Source organism: Dendropsophus ebraccatus, chromosome 4 (genome assembly GCF_027789765.1).
Source record: "Dendropsophus ebraccatus isolate aDenEbr1 chromosome 4, aDenEbr1.pat, whole genome shotgun sequence".
Taxonomy (NCBI): Eukaryota; Metazoa; Chordata; class Amphibia; order Anura; family Hylidae; genus Dendropsophus; species Dendropsophus ebraccatus.
This window is the reverse complement of record NC_091457.1, coordinates 65,860,657-65,878,336: the sequence shown is the minus strand read 5'-3', so window position 1 is coordinate 65,878,336 and position 17,680 is coordinate 65,860,657.

Sequence of the window (17,680 nt, the reverse complement as noted above, 5' to 3'; positions counted from 1 at the left end):
GAAACGGGGGTCTCATTGTGGGCATTGCAGACTGCCATACAGTGCAGTCATGTATGTGTATTGTATATAAAGTATATATACATACACTACCGTTCAAAAGTTTGGGGTCACCCAAACAATTTTGTGTTTTCCATGAAAAGTCACACTTATTCACCACCATACGTTGTGAAATGAATAGAAAATAGAGTCAAGACATTGACAAGGTTAGAAATAATTATTTGTATTTGAAATAACATTGTTTTTACATCAAACTTTGCTTTCGTCAAAGAATCCTCCTTTTGCAGCAATTACAGCATTGCACACCTTTGGCATTCTAGCTGTTAATCTGTTGAGGTAAGCTGGAGAAATTGCACCCCACGCTTCTAGAAGCAGCTCCCACAAGTTGGATTGGTTGGATGGGCACTTCTGGCGTACCATATGGTCAAGCTGCTCCCACAACAGCTCAATGGGGTTCAGATCTGGTGACTGTGCTGGCCACTCCATTACCGATAGAATACCAGCTGCCTGCTTCTGCTGTAAATAGTTCTTGCACAATTTGGAGATGTGTTTAGGGTCATTGTCCTGTTGTAGGATGAAATTGGCTCCAATCAAGCGCTGTCCACTGGGTATGGCATGGCGTTGCAAAATTGAGTGATAGCCTTCTTTATTCAGAATCCCTTTTACCCTGTACAAATCTCCCACCTTACCAGCACCAAAGCAACCCCAGACCATCACATTACCTCCACCATGCTTACCAGATGGCGTCAGGCATTCTTCCAGCATCTTGTCATTTGTTCTGCGTCTCATAAACGTTCTTTGTGATCCAAACACCTCAAACTTGGATTGATCCGTCCACAACACTTTTTTCCAGTCTTCCTTTGTCCAATGTCTGTGTTCTTTTGCCCATCTTAATCTTTTTCTTTTATTGGCCAGTCTCAGATATGGATTTTTCTTTGCCACTCTGCCCTGAAGGCCAAAATCCCGCAGCCGCCTCTTCACTGTAGATGTTGACACTGGTGTTTTGCGGGTACTATTTAATGAAGATGCCAGTTGGGGACCTGTGAGGCGTCTGTTTCTCAAACTAGAGACTCTAATGTGCTTATCTTCTTGCTTAGTTGTGCAACGCGGCCTCCCACTTCTTTTTCTACTCTGGTTAGAGCCTGTTTGTCCTGTCGTCTGAAGGGAGTAGTACACACCGTTGTAGGAAATCTTCCATTTCTTAGCAATTTCTCGCATGGAATAGCCTTCATTTCTAAGAACAAGAATAGACTATCGAGTTTCAGATGAAAGTTCTCTTTTTCTGGCCATTTTGAGCGTTTAATTGACCCCACAAATGTGATGCTCCAGAAACACAATCTGCTCAAAGGAAGGTCAGTTTTGTAGCTTCTGTAATGAGCTAGACTGTTTTCTGATGTGTGAACATGATTGCACAAGGGTTTTCTAATCATCAATTAGCCTTCTGAGCCAATAAGCAAACACATTGTACCATTAGAACACTGGAGTGATAGTTGCTGGAAATGGGCCTCTATATACCTATGTAGATATTACACCAAAAACCAGACATTTGTAGCTAGAATAGTCATTCACCACATTAGCAATGTATAGAGTGTATTTGTTTAAAGTTAGGACTAGTTTAAATGTATCTTCATTGAAAAGTACAGTGCTTTTCCTTCAAAAATAAGGACATTTCAATGTGACCCCAAACTTTTGAACGGTAGTGTATGTGTAGTGTATATATGTAAGCAGTCATGTATGTATATTGTATATATAGTGTATTTATCTATACAGTCATGTATGTATATTGTATATATGTATGCAGTCATGTATGTATCTATATAGTGTATATATGTATGCAGTCATGTATGTATATTGTATATATAGTGTATTCATCTATACATTCATGTATGTATATTGCAGTGTAACAATAACTTCCCACCAGAGACACACTGCTTCTATAAGGGTGCCTTCACACGTATCGGATTTGCAGCAGATTTCACGCTGCGAGTTTGCAGCGAAATCTGCTGTGAATCGATGTAGTGTGAATCTCAATGGGGAATTTTCATTCCACTGCGAGTATGTAACCCGGAGCAGAAGCATAATTTATTGATTTAATCATCTCCTTATATACCCATCGTAGTGGGCGTATATACCTGAGTATGCATTTTCACAAGAATCATGGAGTTTTCCATCATGTGACAGCTACAGTCATCTAGTGCATGGCAACCGTTGCAATTCAAAGGCATATACAGTATGTGGAAACACATCCATATAGTGTATGTATTTGTACAGTTTCCTTAAATGTTTGTTTAGCTTCACCATTGGCATGTAGAATTGTTAGCATTATGTAACTAATTGCTATCATTGCTTTATCCGCCTGGGTATTAATATTTATTGTCTTTGCAGTCTGCTGTGGAAACAGATACTGTATGGAAAGTAGCCTTAGGGTAGGCCATCAACATCAGCTTGGTGGATGTCTAACAGCCAGCATGCACATTGTTCATTTGATAAATTGGTCAACCCCCCCCCCCCCCTTATCAAGCACAGCACCAGATGTTTTTATGTGGCTATATCTCGTGCGAAGTAGTCCAGCCACTGACTTAACCCTTTGAGGACCAGGCCCAAAATGACCCAGTGGACCGCGCAAATTTTGATCTTAGTGCTTTCGTTTTTCACTCCTCCCCTTCTAAGAGCTCTAGCACTCTCAGTTTTCTATCTACAAGCCATGTAAGTGCTTGTTTTTTACAGGAATAGTTGTACTTTGTAATGGCGTCATTCATTTTACCATAACATGTATGATGGAATTCCAAATATATTATTTATGAAGATATAAATAGGTGAAATCGTAAGAAAGAATGCAATATGGTAACGTTTGGGGGGTTCCTGTGTCTACGTAATGCACTATATGGTAACAGCGACATGACACTATTATTCTATAGGTCAGTCCGAACACAACCATATGCAGGTTACACAGATTCTCTAATGTTATATATATTTTTTTTTATGACATCCTTTTTTTTGGCAATTAAATATTAATAAAATGGGCCTATTGTGACGCTTATAACGGTTTTATTTTTTCACCTACGGGGCTGTATGGGGTGTCATTTTTTCCGCCATGATCTCTAGTTTTTATTAATACCATATTTGTGAAGATCGGACGTTTTGATCACTTTTTATTGATTTTTTTAAATATATAATGTAACATAAAATCGGTAATCTGCGCACTTTTTCCCCTCTTTTCGTGTACGCCGTTTACGGGTCACAATGACGCTTGTTATATTTTAATAGATCGGACAATTACGCACGCTATGGTATATTATATGTTTATCTATTTATTCATTTTTATATGTTTTATTTATATAATGGGAAAGGGGGGTGATTTAGACTTTTATTGGGGGAGGGGTTTTGGGGTAGTGTAATAGTGTTTTGAACTTTTTTTTTTTTACACTTTTGAAGTCCCTTTGGGGGACTTGTACATACAGTACTTTGATTTATACACTGATGAATGCTATGCCATAGGCATAGCATTGATCAGTGTTATCGGCGATCTGCTCATTGAGCCTGCCTGTGCAGGCTCAGTGTAGCAGATCGCCAATCGGACCGCATGGAGGCAGGTAAGAGACCTCCAGCAGTCCGTTTCAACGATTGGGACCTCCGCAGTCACACTGCGGGGGTCCCGATCGGTAAGTGACAGGGGACTCCCCCTGTCACTTACACTTAAACGCTGCGGTCGCGCCGCGATCGCGGCGTTTAAGGGGTTAATGACACGCGGCAGCGCGATCGCTGCAGCGTGTCATTACCGGTGAGGTCCCGGCTGCTCACTGCAGCCGGCCCCCACCTCCTATGAAGCGCGCTCCGGAGCGCGCTTCATAGCGGGAATAAAACCCATGACGTAAGGTTACGTCATGGGTCGTCTGGGGACAGACTTCCATGACGTAACCCTACGTCCAGGGTCGTCTAGGGGTTAAAGGGGTTATCCAGCGCTACAAAAATATGGCCACTTTTCCTCCTCTCTTGTCTCCAGATTGGGTGGGGTTTCAAACTCAGTCTTTTGAAGTAAATGGAGCTTAATTGCAAACAACACCTGAACTGGAGACAAGAGAGGGGAAAAAGTGCCCATGTTTTTGTAGCCCTGGATAACCCCTTTAAATAGGATTGAGCTGCATCCAGGGAACTTTGTTTGCGATGTGTGCATTACCAGCCTTATTAAAGTTGTGTAGCATGTGCATTATTTTCAAAAAGTTGCACATAGCACATTTATTTGCATAACTGCACACAATGTAGAGCTGAAAACTTAGGGTCCATTTACACAGATTATCTGACAGATTATCTGCCAAAGATTTAAAGCCAAAGCCAGGAATGGATTTGAAAAGAGGAGAAATCTCAGGATTTCCTTTATGGCCTGATCTCTTCTTATAGTCTGTTTCTGGTTTTGGCTTCAAATCTTTGGCAGATAATCTGTCAAATAATCTTTCTGTGTAAATGGACCCTTATGCTGCGTTTACACGTAACGATTATCGTGCGAATTTGCGCGATAACGATCGAATTTGAACGATAATCGTACGTGTAAACGCAGCATCAAATGTCATCAAATCATCGTTCGTCATCCGCAAAAATTCGCCACCGCCGCTCGGATCGTCCCCCGCCGCTCCGGTCGCCCCCCCCCCCCCCCACTGCCGCCGCTCCGATCGCCCCCGCCGGCCCGTGGCATACTTTACCTGCTCCCCGCAGCAGGTCTTCCGACATCCCCGGCTCCCCTTCAGTGCACTGATTGGCTGAAAAGGGGAGCTGGGAATTTCAAACGCCTCCTCTTCAGCCAATCAGTGCTGCCTTGCATTGATTGGCTGAAGAGGGGAGCCGGGAATTTCAAACGGCTCCTCTTCAGCCAATCAGTGCTGCCTTTTTCCTGAAGAGGAGCACTGATTGGCTGAAGAGGAGGCGTTTGAAATTCCCGGCTCCCCTCTTCAGCCAATCAGACCTGCTGGGCGGAGGTAACGGAGGTTACGCATGCTCGCGGCGGGGGAGACCGGAGCAGCGGCGGGGCGATCAGAGCGGCGGCGGGGTGGCGATCAGAGCGGCGGTGGGGGTGGCGATCAGAGCGGCGGCGGGGGTGGCGATCAGAGCGGCGGCGGGGGGGGGGCGACCGTAGTGGCGGCGGCTATCGAGCCGGCGCAGGGGGCTGCGGATGAGCGGGGGGGGGCGGGCAGGGGGCTGGGCTGCGGGGGGGGGGGCCGGGCTGCGGGTGCGCGATCGCAAAAAGATCGCAAAATGATTTTCCGTACGATATATCGTACCGTCTTAACGCTGATCGTTAAAAAAAAAATTTTTACTTTCAAATCGTTAATCGTGCGATCGGGCCAATTATCGCTCCGTGTAAACTTAGCATTACAAATAAACTGGTCAGCGCTTTGGGTCCATTTATACAGAAAGATTATCTGACAGATTATCTGCCAAAGATTTGAAGCCAAAACCAGGAACAGACTATAAACAGAGATCAGGTCATAAAGGAAAGCCTGAGATTTCTCCTCTTTTAAAATCCATCCCTGGCTTTGCCTTCAAATCTTTGGCTGATAATTTTTTTGTGTAAATGGACCCTAATGGTGCGTTTACACAGAGAGATTTATCTGACAGATTTTTGAAGCCAAAACAAGGAACAGACTATAAACAGAGAACAGGTCATAAGGGAAAGGCTAAGATTTCTTCTCTTCTCAAATCCATTCCTAGCTTTGGCTTCCAAAATCTGTCAGATAAATCTGTCTGTGTAAATGCACCATAATCTGGTGCTTTAACGTCACCATGGATATCACATTAACAAATTAGGGAACATTAGATAGACTGCAGCTAGGGTTTCTATTGAGACAGATTAACCATGAATCTGGTGGTAATCTGCATAAATTCTTTCATAATATCTTTAGGGATTGTGTTAAAAAGGGGGTGTGACCACAGTTACAAATATTGAAGTGGCTAACGTGTCTGTGACATTAAAGGGACTCCTGCAGGAGTTACAGGGAACATAGCAGAGGTGCATACTTACCCATCCTGCTCCACTGCGGCTGCCGGTTCCCAGGCTGCCCGGTGTCTGCCAGTGTCCTCTTCTCTAAATGTCTGCTGACGTGCCATGCAGACAGCTTAGCATAGTCAGAATAGATCTCTATGCTGAGTGGTCTTTTCCTAAATGAACTGCTTGTCGGCGAAAGTTTTAAAGAGGACAGAGACCGACACTGGGTGGCCTGGGAACCAGCAGCTGTGGTAGAGCAGGAAGAGTAAGTTTGCATCTCTGTTATGTTTCCTGTAGCCCTGGCAACATTATAAATGATGAATTTACACCAGACAACCCCTGTAACCCTTACCCATGCTACAACATACCGTTAGGTTGTGGTGTCAGTAATGGGGTATAGAGACGTAAAAATGTCGGATTGGCATGCAGTTAGATCTCAAACACATATGTAAATTATTACAGAATTGGTCTGATTAGACCAGAGAGGGGAACCTGCAGCCCCCAGCTGTTGTACAACTACAAATTTTTATCATGCCCGGAGAATAGAAGCTTTATGACATACAAGTGGCATAAATACAATAATAAATTCCCTTCACAAAATTGGATGTGGCCTCCAAAGTCCAATCCATGGAGGCCGCTCCTCACAACTTACAGGACGTAAAGGATCTGCTTCTAATACTGTGGTTTTGCGGCATATACCCCTCTACTTATCAGAGCCCTCAATGGCACAAAGTGACCTATACAATATGTTTTGGCTGATCACTGTATATTTACTGCTTATGTGTGAGGGTTAAATGCCATGTAACTATATTTTTGTGTGTGGAAGAATCTCAGAAAACTGGAAAGTTGTGTACATGTAATTCCTTTCATAATCTCTCCCATGTTGAACTATGGTAATAGCATGCCGAATTAGCAGTTCATGCAAGGATAACTGCACATTTTATAATGGAGATTGGGGAATTCTGGGGTCACAAGAGGATAGACACAAGAACAAGAGCACTAGGACATTGACATACAGTATTATGAGGGCCCCTAGTGGAGAAATACAAAATGTCAATGTAACATGTACAAAACCTGCAGCAGCTCTCCACACTGGCCAATAGAGGGGCTTTATCATTTTTTTTTTTAATACAAACAACATATAAAATACAAAGTCCATTCCAATCTACATTTTCAACTCCCCCCCCCCCCCCAACAAGAGGATTCTTTAATTTGTAACTCCCAAAATCTTTTTCAAACTTCAGAATGCTTTAACAATCAAACCATAAATTTCAGCAAAACACCTTGCAGATCTTCCCGCACCTCTCATAACCTTAAAGGGAACCTGTCACCCTTCGTGCTGGGGTGAGGCCGCCCGACCCCCCGCTAGAGCCCCGGATACTTACTCCATGTCGCCAAGTCCCGATTCTGGAGATATCCCTGTCTGAAGCCCACCGCGTGCTGCTTAGATGAGTTCGACGCTCATAGAAATTGACGGCTCCATTCATCCTCTATGGGCGTCGGACTCATCTCAGCAGCACGCACGCTGGGCTTCAGGCGGGGATATCTCCGTCCCGGGACTGGCTCCAGGAGCAGGACTTGGCGAGATGGGGGAAGTATCCGGGGCTCTAGCGGGGGGTCGGGCGGCCTTCATCCTGGTGGGGGTGACAGGTTCCCTTTAAATGTGTAATACAAAATATTTGAGGACCTGGAAGCTCCAGATCTTCTTATTCAGAAAAATGTGGCTACTTTTGTAATACCTCTACTTTATTCAAAAAATTGAGTTACACACCTTTGCAAATTCTGGAATTGCAGTGTTGTTCCACTTATCTTTGACAAACTGCAATATCTTATGTATAAGCTGACATAAAATTTGTATACCACTCTAAGATTAAATTGCGGGTCTCCAGGGGCTCATACCACTGTGTAAATTTACTAAATTTTGACAAGTATAAAGTGGTACGGTTTCCCCTTTTACTATACATGCAAAGTAGAAGTGCACACCTCTAGAGATGAGCAAACCTTGAGCATGCTCGAGTCCATCCGAACCCGAACTTTCGGCATTTGATTAGCTGTGGCTGCTGACCTTGAATAAAGCCCTAAAGCTATGTGGAAAACATGGATATAGTCATTGGCTGTATCCATGTTTTACAGACAACCTTAGAGCTTTATCCAAGTTCAGCAGCCCCAGCTAATCAAATGCCGATCGTTCGGGTTCGGATGGACTCAAACCCGAACCCGGTTTGCTCATCTCTACACACCTCCTTTTCTTTTTCTGAGCAGTAAAAGCTGAATATTATAACCTCACTAGTGATGAGCGTATCGGGTTCGAGTCGATCTGAACCCGAACGTTCGGCATTTGATTAGCGGTGGCTGTTGAACTTGGATAAAGCTCTAAGGTTGTCTTAAAAACATGGATACAGCCAATGACTATATCCATGTTTTCCACACAGCCTTAGGGCTTTGTCCAAGTTCAGCAGCCACCGCTAATCAAATGGCGAAAGTTCGGGTTCGGATCGACTCGAGCATGCTCGAGGTTCACTCATCTCTAGACCTCACATGTTTTCTACCCCAAATTGAATAGACTAACATAATTTTTAATTTGTTTGATCCGGTTGTTACTGACCCAGTTAAGAGAGGCCAGAGGGGGCTTTAAAGGGAACCTGTCACCCCCCGTGCCGGGGTGACAGGCTCCCGACCCCCCGTTAGAGACCCCTATACTTACCTCATCCCGCCGGGTCCCGCTTCTGGATTCGGTCGGGTCCCGGAGATCTCAGCCGCTGCAGCCCGGCGCGCGCGCTGAGAGATGAGTCCAACGCTCATAGAGAATGACGGAGCGCTGGACTCTCCTGTCATTCTCTATGGGTGTTGGACTCATCTCTCAGCGCGCGCGCCGGGCTGCAGCGGCTGAGATCTCCGGGACCCGACCGAATCCAGAAGGGGGACCCGGCGGGATGAGGTAAGTATAGGGGTCTCTAACGGGGGTCGGGAGCCTGTCACCCCGGTACAGGGGGTGACAGGTTCCCTTTAAAGAATTCAGACTTAAATTTACATATCTGTCATAACTACGGTATTTTTCATTGCTGTACATTTCTCTTTTTTTTTTTTATACACTCTATTTCAGTGCTTCTCAATTCCAGTCCTCAAGCCTCACCAACAGGTCTTGTTTTGAGGATATCCCATACAAAGAACACCTGTGATAATACCTGATGCACCTGTGCAATACTAAGGAAATCCTCAAAACATGACCTGTTGGTGAGGCCTGAGGACTGGAATTGAGAAGCACTGCTCTATTTTATGTGCATGGCATTTTCTTTCAACATGCAGTATGTCCCAAACTAATCCATTTCAGCTCATGTAATTCATTAGGATGAATTTAAAAACATATATGCAGCCTTTGCTTAGTTTACATGTGTGTATTTATTACTTTTTTACATCTGTATTTCAGCAGCATTAAAAAAGAGCTCAGAGGGGGAGTGGCCGAAAGCCGAGCTGAACAGACGAGCCTGATGTGAGCTCCGCTCCGTGATCCCGGTTTATGCAATAATCCTGCCGAAATTATCTACCACCCGACTCCCTCTTACACCGAATCAACCCCGGGAACAACCCGGTGACAAAATGAGCCGCTCAAGACAATCATCAGCGGCTGAAAAGTTGAAAGATCTAGCACGGCCCTTTAGCCAACATGGCGCCGACCAGCCTCATGGCTCATGAGACCAGGAAGCCGTGACAGCAACAACTACCCCTGACACGGAGGAAGATCCCCCGGAGCCGACACTCAGGGCTGCTTTAACCAGAGGGCACATGGTGCACGTGCACCGGGACCACTGGTTAAAGGGGCCCCCCGAGCAGGCCGGCCGTTGCTATGTGCGACCAATGCGGTCGCACAGGGCTCCGGTCACCAGCCTGTCAGGGGGGAGCGCCATGGATGGGTAATCTACTTACCCCTCCATGGCGCCCCCTGCAGGGCCCCCCCGTCCGCTGCTGCCCCCGTCCACTGCTGCTGCGGCGCTTCAGCGCTGCAGCAGCAGCGACACTGACAGAGAGAGAGCCACTGGCTCCCTCCCTGTCAGTCACTCTTGTGGCCGCACTTCCTGCGGTCACAAGAGGCCGCACTCTCCCTCTAGCGCCCGACGTCACTGGAGCGTCGGCGCGAGGGTAAGGGGAGTGCAGCCTCTTGTGACTGCAGGAAGTGCGGCCACAAGAGGGAAGAGAAGAGGAACGCGTGGACCTAGGTGAGTAAGTGTTTGTTTTTTTCAATGTTATATAGCAGCTATATACTAATGGGGAGCACAGGGGGCTATATACTATGGGGGGGCACAGGGGGCTATATACTATGGGGGAGCACAGGGGGCTATATACTATGGGGGAGAACAGGGGGCTATATACTAGGGGAGAACGGGGGCTATATACTATTGGGGAGCACAGGGGGGCTATATACTATGGGGGAGAACGGGGGCTATATACTATTGGGGAGCACAGGGGGCTATATACTATGGGGGAGCACAGGGGAGCTATATACTATGGGGGAGCACAGGGGGCTATATACTATGGGGGAGCACAGGGGAGCTATATACTATTGGGGAGCACAGGGGAGCTATATACTATTGGGAAGCACAGGGAGCTATATACTATGGGGGAGCACAGGGGAGCTATATACTATGGGGGAGCACAGGGGGCTATATACTATGGGGGAGCACAGGGGGCTATATACTATGGGGGAGCACAGGGGAGCTATATACTATGGGGGAGCACAGGGGAGCTATATACTATGGGGGAGCACAGGGGAGCTATATACTATGGGGGAGCACAGGGGAGCTATATACTATGGGGGAGCACAGGGGGCTATATACTACTGGGGAGCACAGGGGGCTATATACTATGGGGGAGCACAGGGGGCTATATACTATGGGGGAGCACAGGGGGTTATATACTATTGGGGAGCACAGGTTAGCTATATACTATTGGGGAGCACAGGGGGCTATATACTATTGGGGAGCACAGGGGAGCTATATACTATTGGGGAGCACAGGGATCTATATACTATGGGGGAGAGCACAGGGGGCTATATATTATGGAGAGCACAGGGGGGCTATTTACTATTGGGGAGAGCACAGGGGGGCTATATACTATTGAGGGGGGAGCACAGGGGGGCTATATACTATTGTGGGAGAGCACAGGGGGGCTATATACTATTGTGGGAGAGCACAGGGGGGCTATATACTATTGTGGGAGAGCACAGGGGGGCTATATACTATTGGGGAGAGCACAGGGGGCTATATACTATTGTGGGAGAGCACAGGGGGGCTATATACTATTGTGGGAGAGCACAGGGGGGCTATATACTATTGTGGGAGAGCATAGGGGGGCTATATACTATTGGGGGAGAGCACAGGGGGGCTATATACTATTGTGGGAGAGCACAGGGGGGCTATATACTACTGGGGAGAGTGCACAGGGGGGCTATATACTAATGGGGGAGCGCACAGGAGGGCTGTATATAACTGGAGGAGCACATGAGGGTCTATATACTACAGGGACACCTTAAAACTATGGAGGCACAGAGGGGTGTAACTATGTAGGAGTACAGAGGGGTGTAACTACTGTATAGGGGTACAAGGGACCTAACTACTGTATGTGTTGGAGCCTAAAATATTTGTCTGGCAGATTCTGGAGAGAAGATTCACAGCCAGGAGAAGACTTCAAGGTGGCCCAGGCTGGATGGAGAGAAAAAGAAAAGGTGACAGACTCTGATCGGAGAAGACGCCCCCGGTGAGTCACTGGATGTAACTTCACTCTGTTATAGGCTTGTACTGATAGGGGTCATGGTGTGGCGGTATTATGTAATGGTATCATTGGTGATATCTTTCTGTTTTGTTTAATGCAGTTTTTATGTAATATGTAATCAGTGAATGGTGGAAATAGTGTTATAAGGTAACTACTGTATGTATTGGGGCTCTTGATACAGTATGGGGGCAAATTCAGTACATTATACAATGTGCAGAAAGGTAAGGGGGGCCCACTCTTGAGGGCTGTGCACTGGGCCCACCAATGTATTAAAACGGCCCTGCCGACACTGGCACAGGTCTCAACACAATTGCTCAACGCCATACGAGCATCTACCACTTTGCTTACCGGGAAAATAGATGAGGTAAAGGTGGACGTGGGACTCCTGAGACAGGACCTGCAAAACTTGCGCGCAAGGGTCAGAGAAACTGAAACCCGAATCTCCGGCCTGGAAGATGTTGTTAACCCCATACCAGCCAAGCTAACCTCACTAGACAAGGCGGCTACAGCCTGGGCGCAGAGGGGGGACGACCTTGAGAACCGGCTCCGCCGAAATAATTTACGGGTACTCGGTCTTCCCGAACGGGTAGAAGGTAAAGACCCATGTTTATTTGCAGAACGGTGGCTCCAGGAAATACTCCCCAATGCTGCCTTCTCACCTGCATTTGCTGTAGAATGGGCCCACAGGGTCCCTTCCAGGCCTTTACCGCCTGGCACACCTCCGCGCCCATTCCTCATCGACTCTTGAGCAGCCAGGATCGTGACGCAGCCCTGACCGCAGCTCGCAAAGCGGGTAAGATTACATACCAAGGGGGCGTGGCTTAGCCATGGTGGTGTGCGGATGCGTCTAAGAGGAGCTCTGGACACAGCAGCACGGCTCCACGGACTTAAAGACCCCAACCACTGCTTTGGAATGCCCGGAGGGCGCAGACGTCCTTCCAGCAGAGCCACCCGCCACATGACCCGCTCAGCATTGCTTCAGAGCACCTTGGATAGGTTCCGGCGCTCGTCCAGCCTGAGCGCGCCACGAGGCCCCAGCCCTGTCATGGCGCCGACGCGACGGCAAGAAGGGGACAGTACGGGCTCCCCCCCATCCTCACCAGGCAGCAGACAGGGTGAGTCGTCCCTTGCGGGCTCCCCTCACCCGGGCTCCTTTGCCCTGGCCCACAGCCACAGCGTCCTCCTCGTCCTCCCGCTCAGTCGCGGAGGCGGCAGGGCTGAGTGCCCTAGCGGCTGCCATTACAGCGGGCTCCCTGCAAGGCGAGCTGCAGATTCTCCGGGAGCTCATTCAGGCGCTGCCGTCCAAGCAGGACTTACAAAGTGTGGTCCAGAGAATTGAAGCTGCACAGCAGTAAGCTATAGACAATGTGAGGGGGGAAATTGAGCAGCTGGCTGCCAGAACAAGTACATCTGAGACTGCTACTGCCTCCCTGGATGCTAGGGTCCTGCTGCTGGAACAAGAGGCTGTGGTGAATCGACGCCATTTGCAATCTCTAGCCCTGCATCTTGATGATCAAGAGAACAGAGGCAGACGGAACAATGTTCGTATCAAGGGCATGACTGACCTTTCTTCTGCTGATAACCTAACCACTAGAGTGACATGCCTCTTTAACCAGCTGACTAATAGGCCACCTGATGCCACGTTCAAGATTGACCGAGTACATCGTGTTTCCAGAATGTCTCAGGGGCTGCAGTCGGCTCCTAGAGATGTGCTCTGCTGGCTACATTACTACACTGACAAGGAGATGATCCTCAGGGCTGTACGAGATGTTAATCACATTGACTTTGAGGGGTCTGAGATCCATGTGTACCCCGACGTCTCTGCGCGCACTCTCTATATGCGCAGGCTGGTTCAACCCCTGTTACTCAAGATTAGAGAGGCTGGAGCCACCTATAGATGGGGTCATCCGTTCCACATTGTTGTCAGAAAAGATTCTGCTTCATTTGTTCTGCGACATCCGGAGGAGCTGCCGGACCTGTTTGTGTTCCTTAACATTCCAGCGGTACCGGTCCCTGACTGGCTTGCCATGGGTCGCCAAGATCAACCAGGCAGCAACAGTAGACGAAGGAGGTCCTCGCGTAGAACCTTGAGGGAGGAGTCAGATCATCCGTCACCGGAACTGTTGGGGGCCGACCTTTCTCTCCCGTTCCCGCTGTAAGCCTGAGTCGCGCTCCTAGGTTGGAGCTCTGGGAGCATTGGCTGCAGTTGTGCCTATGCTTTGTGAATAGAATACCCTTGTTTTCTCGGGTCCAGGACTGTGTCTCAGTCTTTCTTGGTTGCCATTGAACTCATTCCCTCTTGAAGGGTCCCAACTTGATGGGCATTGTATTATTGCACTTTGTTGCCGGGTTCCTGATGGGGGTGGGGGGTGGGGGGGTTGCCTATGCAGTAGTGGCTCAGTATTGGGGTAAGGCCTCCTCACGTTGTTATGCACTCGGCCTGCTCACATGTTATGTTGTGTTGTTGAGGTTAAGTTTTATATTAGGCATCTCGGAAGATGACTCCCAAGGTCCACAGAGTTGTTAGATCCGCGACCTCCCCTCCCTTCTCCCCCCTCCCCGTCCTATTCCCTCGTATTCTCCCTTCCCTCCCTTTCAGTTTTTATTGGGGTCTGTTTTCAGTTGGCTATTATAGTTGCATTTGTACACGAGTTGTGCTGCTGTGGGGGACTTCTCCCTCCATGGTTTTCTACTCTTCCTCTTTTACTTCCGTAGGTCGCTCTGTCCTACTTGCACTTCGGTGCTTTCTTGTCTGTGTCTCTTGCAGTATCCTTATTTCTTGTTTTTGGTTTTTGCTCTTTCCCCCTTTTTGTTTTTCTCTCCCGTTTCTCCCTTTCTCAGTTTCTTCGGCTCTTTAATTCTCTCCCCTCCCTCCCTTCTTCCCTCAACCTTTCCTTCCCTTGTGGTGTGCCTGAGGGTTGCACTCGGCCATGTCCACTTTCACACAGGGGGACTTTGTGCTTGGCACGCTAAACGTAAAAGGCTTGAACGACCCTGGTAAGAGGTCTATACTACTTAACTCTCTGAAGGCTCAACATGTACAGGTTGCTTTTCTCCAGGAAACTCATGTAACCGCTAACATTCTGTACCGCTTATCTAATAGATGGTACCCGACGGTATACCACAGCTTTACGGAGGACTCCAAGGCGCGGGGTGTGAGTATCCTACTCTCCCTCTCTCCCCTGGGAATTTGTGGACTCCCGTGGTGATGAAGAGGGACGATTCTTAATGGTGAAGGGTAAGATTGCCTCAGCTATGTACACTTTAGCGGTTGCTTATTTACCAAACACGGGCCAGGATACCTCCCTGAGACGGTACTTGGATATGATGGATGACTTTGCCGAGGGGGTGTGGGTGTTGGGGGGCGACCTGAATGTAGCTGCTGACCCGCATATAGATACGTCCACGAGATCCTCCCACCTCCCCAGAACACTGATCCACAGATTCAATAACACCCTACGTGAACATCAACTTGTAGCCACGTGGAGGACGTTACATCCTAGAGACAAAGACTTCTCATTTTATTCTCCGGCCAGGGACGTATACTCCAGACTAGATTATTTTCTACTCAAACATAGAGACCTTCACCTCCTTTCCTCAGCAGAGATAGGGTCCATCACCTTTTCCGATCATGCGCTAGTCACGATCAAATTGTCCTTTCCCCAACCCATTCCTAGACAATGGAATTGGAGATTAAATGCCTCTCTCCTCTCGGACGTAGTGGTCCTCGCTGACCTGAAGAAGAATCTTACGGAATACTTTCTTACTAACAATTCTGTGGATGTTTCCCCCGGGGTTCTATGGGAGGCCCACAAGTGTGTAGCTAGGGGGGTATTGATACAACATGGAGCTAGGCTTAAGAAGGAGCACGCGGTAAAAACTCTGAAACTCTTAGATACAGTAAGGGAATTGGAGGCCCTACATAAACAACTACCATCGGAATACAATCGGGTAGCTTTACTGCAATCTCGAGATCTCTTGCGTACGCATCTTACCAAAAAGGCCAAGGCCAAATTAGCCAAGTGTCGCCGCCACTTCTATGAATACGGAAATAAATGCGGCAGGTCATTAGCCAGGGCGCTTAGGACACAACAACAACAATCCTACATTCCTTTTATTCAATCCACCCCGCATTCACGAGTCCACACCTCCTCTGCCATCGCGGAATCGTTCCAACGATTCTATACCGAACTGTACTCAGTGGACAAGGGCAACCCAGCCACTGCAGACCCCCTTTTTGGGGATAAGATCCGTCGGTATATTGCACGGAGTGGCATGCCCACTTTGTCCCATGAGGATATGGAGGCGCTGGAGGCACCAATAGCGGCAGAGGAACTTGCAGCGGCGGTGCAGTCGACGCAAGCGGGCAAATCCCCAGGGCATTTCTAGAAATACTCAGTCCCCATTTCTTGGCGGCCTATAACTCTGTGTCTGGGGGGGCGTCCCTGCCGCTAGATGCCACGCGAGCCCACATTGCGGTATTGCCCAAGCCGGGCAAGGATGGTGCCCACTGCTCTAGCTACAGGCCTATATCCCTTTTGAATGTAGACCTGAGGCTCCTCCAAAATCCTGGCCTCCCGTCTGGTGCCCTTTCTTGATTCCATCATACACCCAGACCAAGCTGGCTTTATGCCAGGGCGGGAGGCGAGAGACAACACCATGAAGGCCATTAATCTGATCCACAAAATGAATCTTTTGGATTCCCCTTTAATGTTGTTGTCCACCGATGCCGAAAAGGCATTTGATAGGGTTAATTGGTCCTTCATGTTGGAAACTCTAAGGTATGTGGGCGTGGGACCATCCTTCCTTGCTTGGGTATCCTCGTTGTACGTGGCCCCTAGCGCCCAGGTTAGGGTGAATGGGATCCTATCAGACAGCTTTCAGATTCACAATGGCACCCGGCAGGGATGCCCCCTCTCCCCTCTGATTTTTATACTTACTCTGGAGCCCTTCCTGTGTTATGTCAGAACGAACCCAAACATTGAAGGCTTCAAGCTGCGTAGAGCCCACTACAAAATCGCGGCTTACGCCGATGATTTACTCTTTTTCATTTTGCCCATGCGTGGCACTCCCTAGTTTGATGACTGAATTCGCCTCCTATGCAAGGCTTTCTAATTTTAAGATCAACTTTGCAAAATCGGAAGCCTTAAATATCTCGATTGCGGACGAGTTGGTAGCCCAACTCCGTTCCTCGTTCAGTTTTACGTGGGCGGCCAGTTCCATCAAATATCTCGGAGTACACTTGGCAAGGGATCTGAGTACCCTTTACCAGCTTAATTATATACCTCTGTTTAACACCATTAAGACAGATTGTGCTAGGTGGATGAAGGGCCTTCACACATGGTTCGGTTGCTGTGCGATTTATAAAATGAATGTCCTCCCTAGGTTGTTGTTCCTTTTCCAGTGCCTTCCGATTCGTGTCCCCTCGGCGTTCTTACGCTTCCTGTCGGCGGCTCAGACGCAATTTATCTCGGGGGCAAACCGGTACGCATTCAGAAAGCATTTCTCACCCGCCCCAAAGACCAGGGGGGGATCGGTCTACCGGATACTAAGAAATATTACCTGGCTGCCCAACTGGCACACATAGTGGACTGGTGTAGAAACGGGGCAAGGAAACCGTGGGTTGAGATTGAGCAGTCGTATAGGGGGCTGCCGCTAAAGGGCCTCCCGTGGATACCCGGGGATCGCCTCCCAGGTCTTAAATATCATCCCACTGTGGGTCCTACACTAGCTTCTTGCACGGAAAAGGTGATAAGGAAGCATTTTGTCCCTCTAACATTGAGTATGACGCCCATCTTGGGACACCCAGACTTCAGTCCTAGTCTGACGGATAGGGTCTTCCGTGATTGGATAGGGGCTGGGATTTTCAGGGCAGGTCGCTTCATGCAAAATGGTCACTGGTTCTTGGCGGAGACCTTGGGAAATCTATCTGAGCCATGT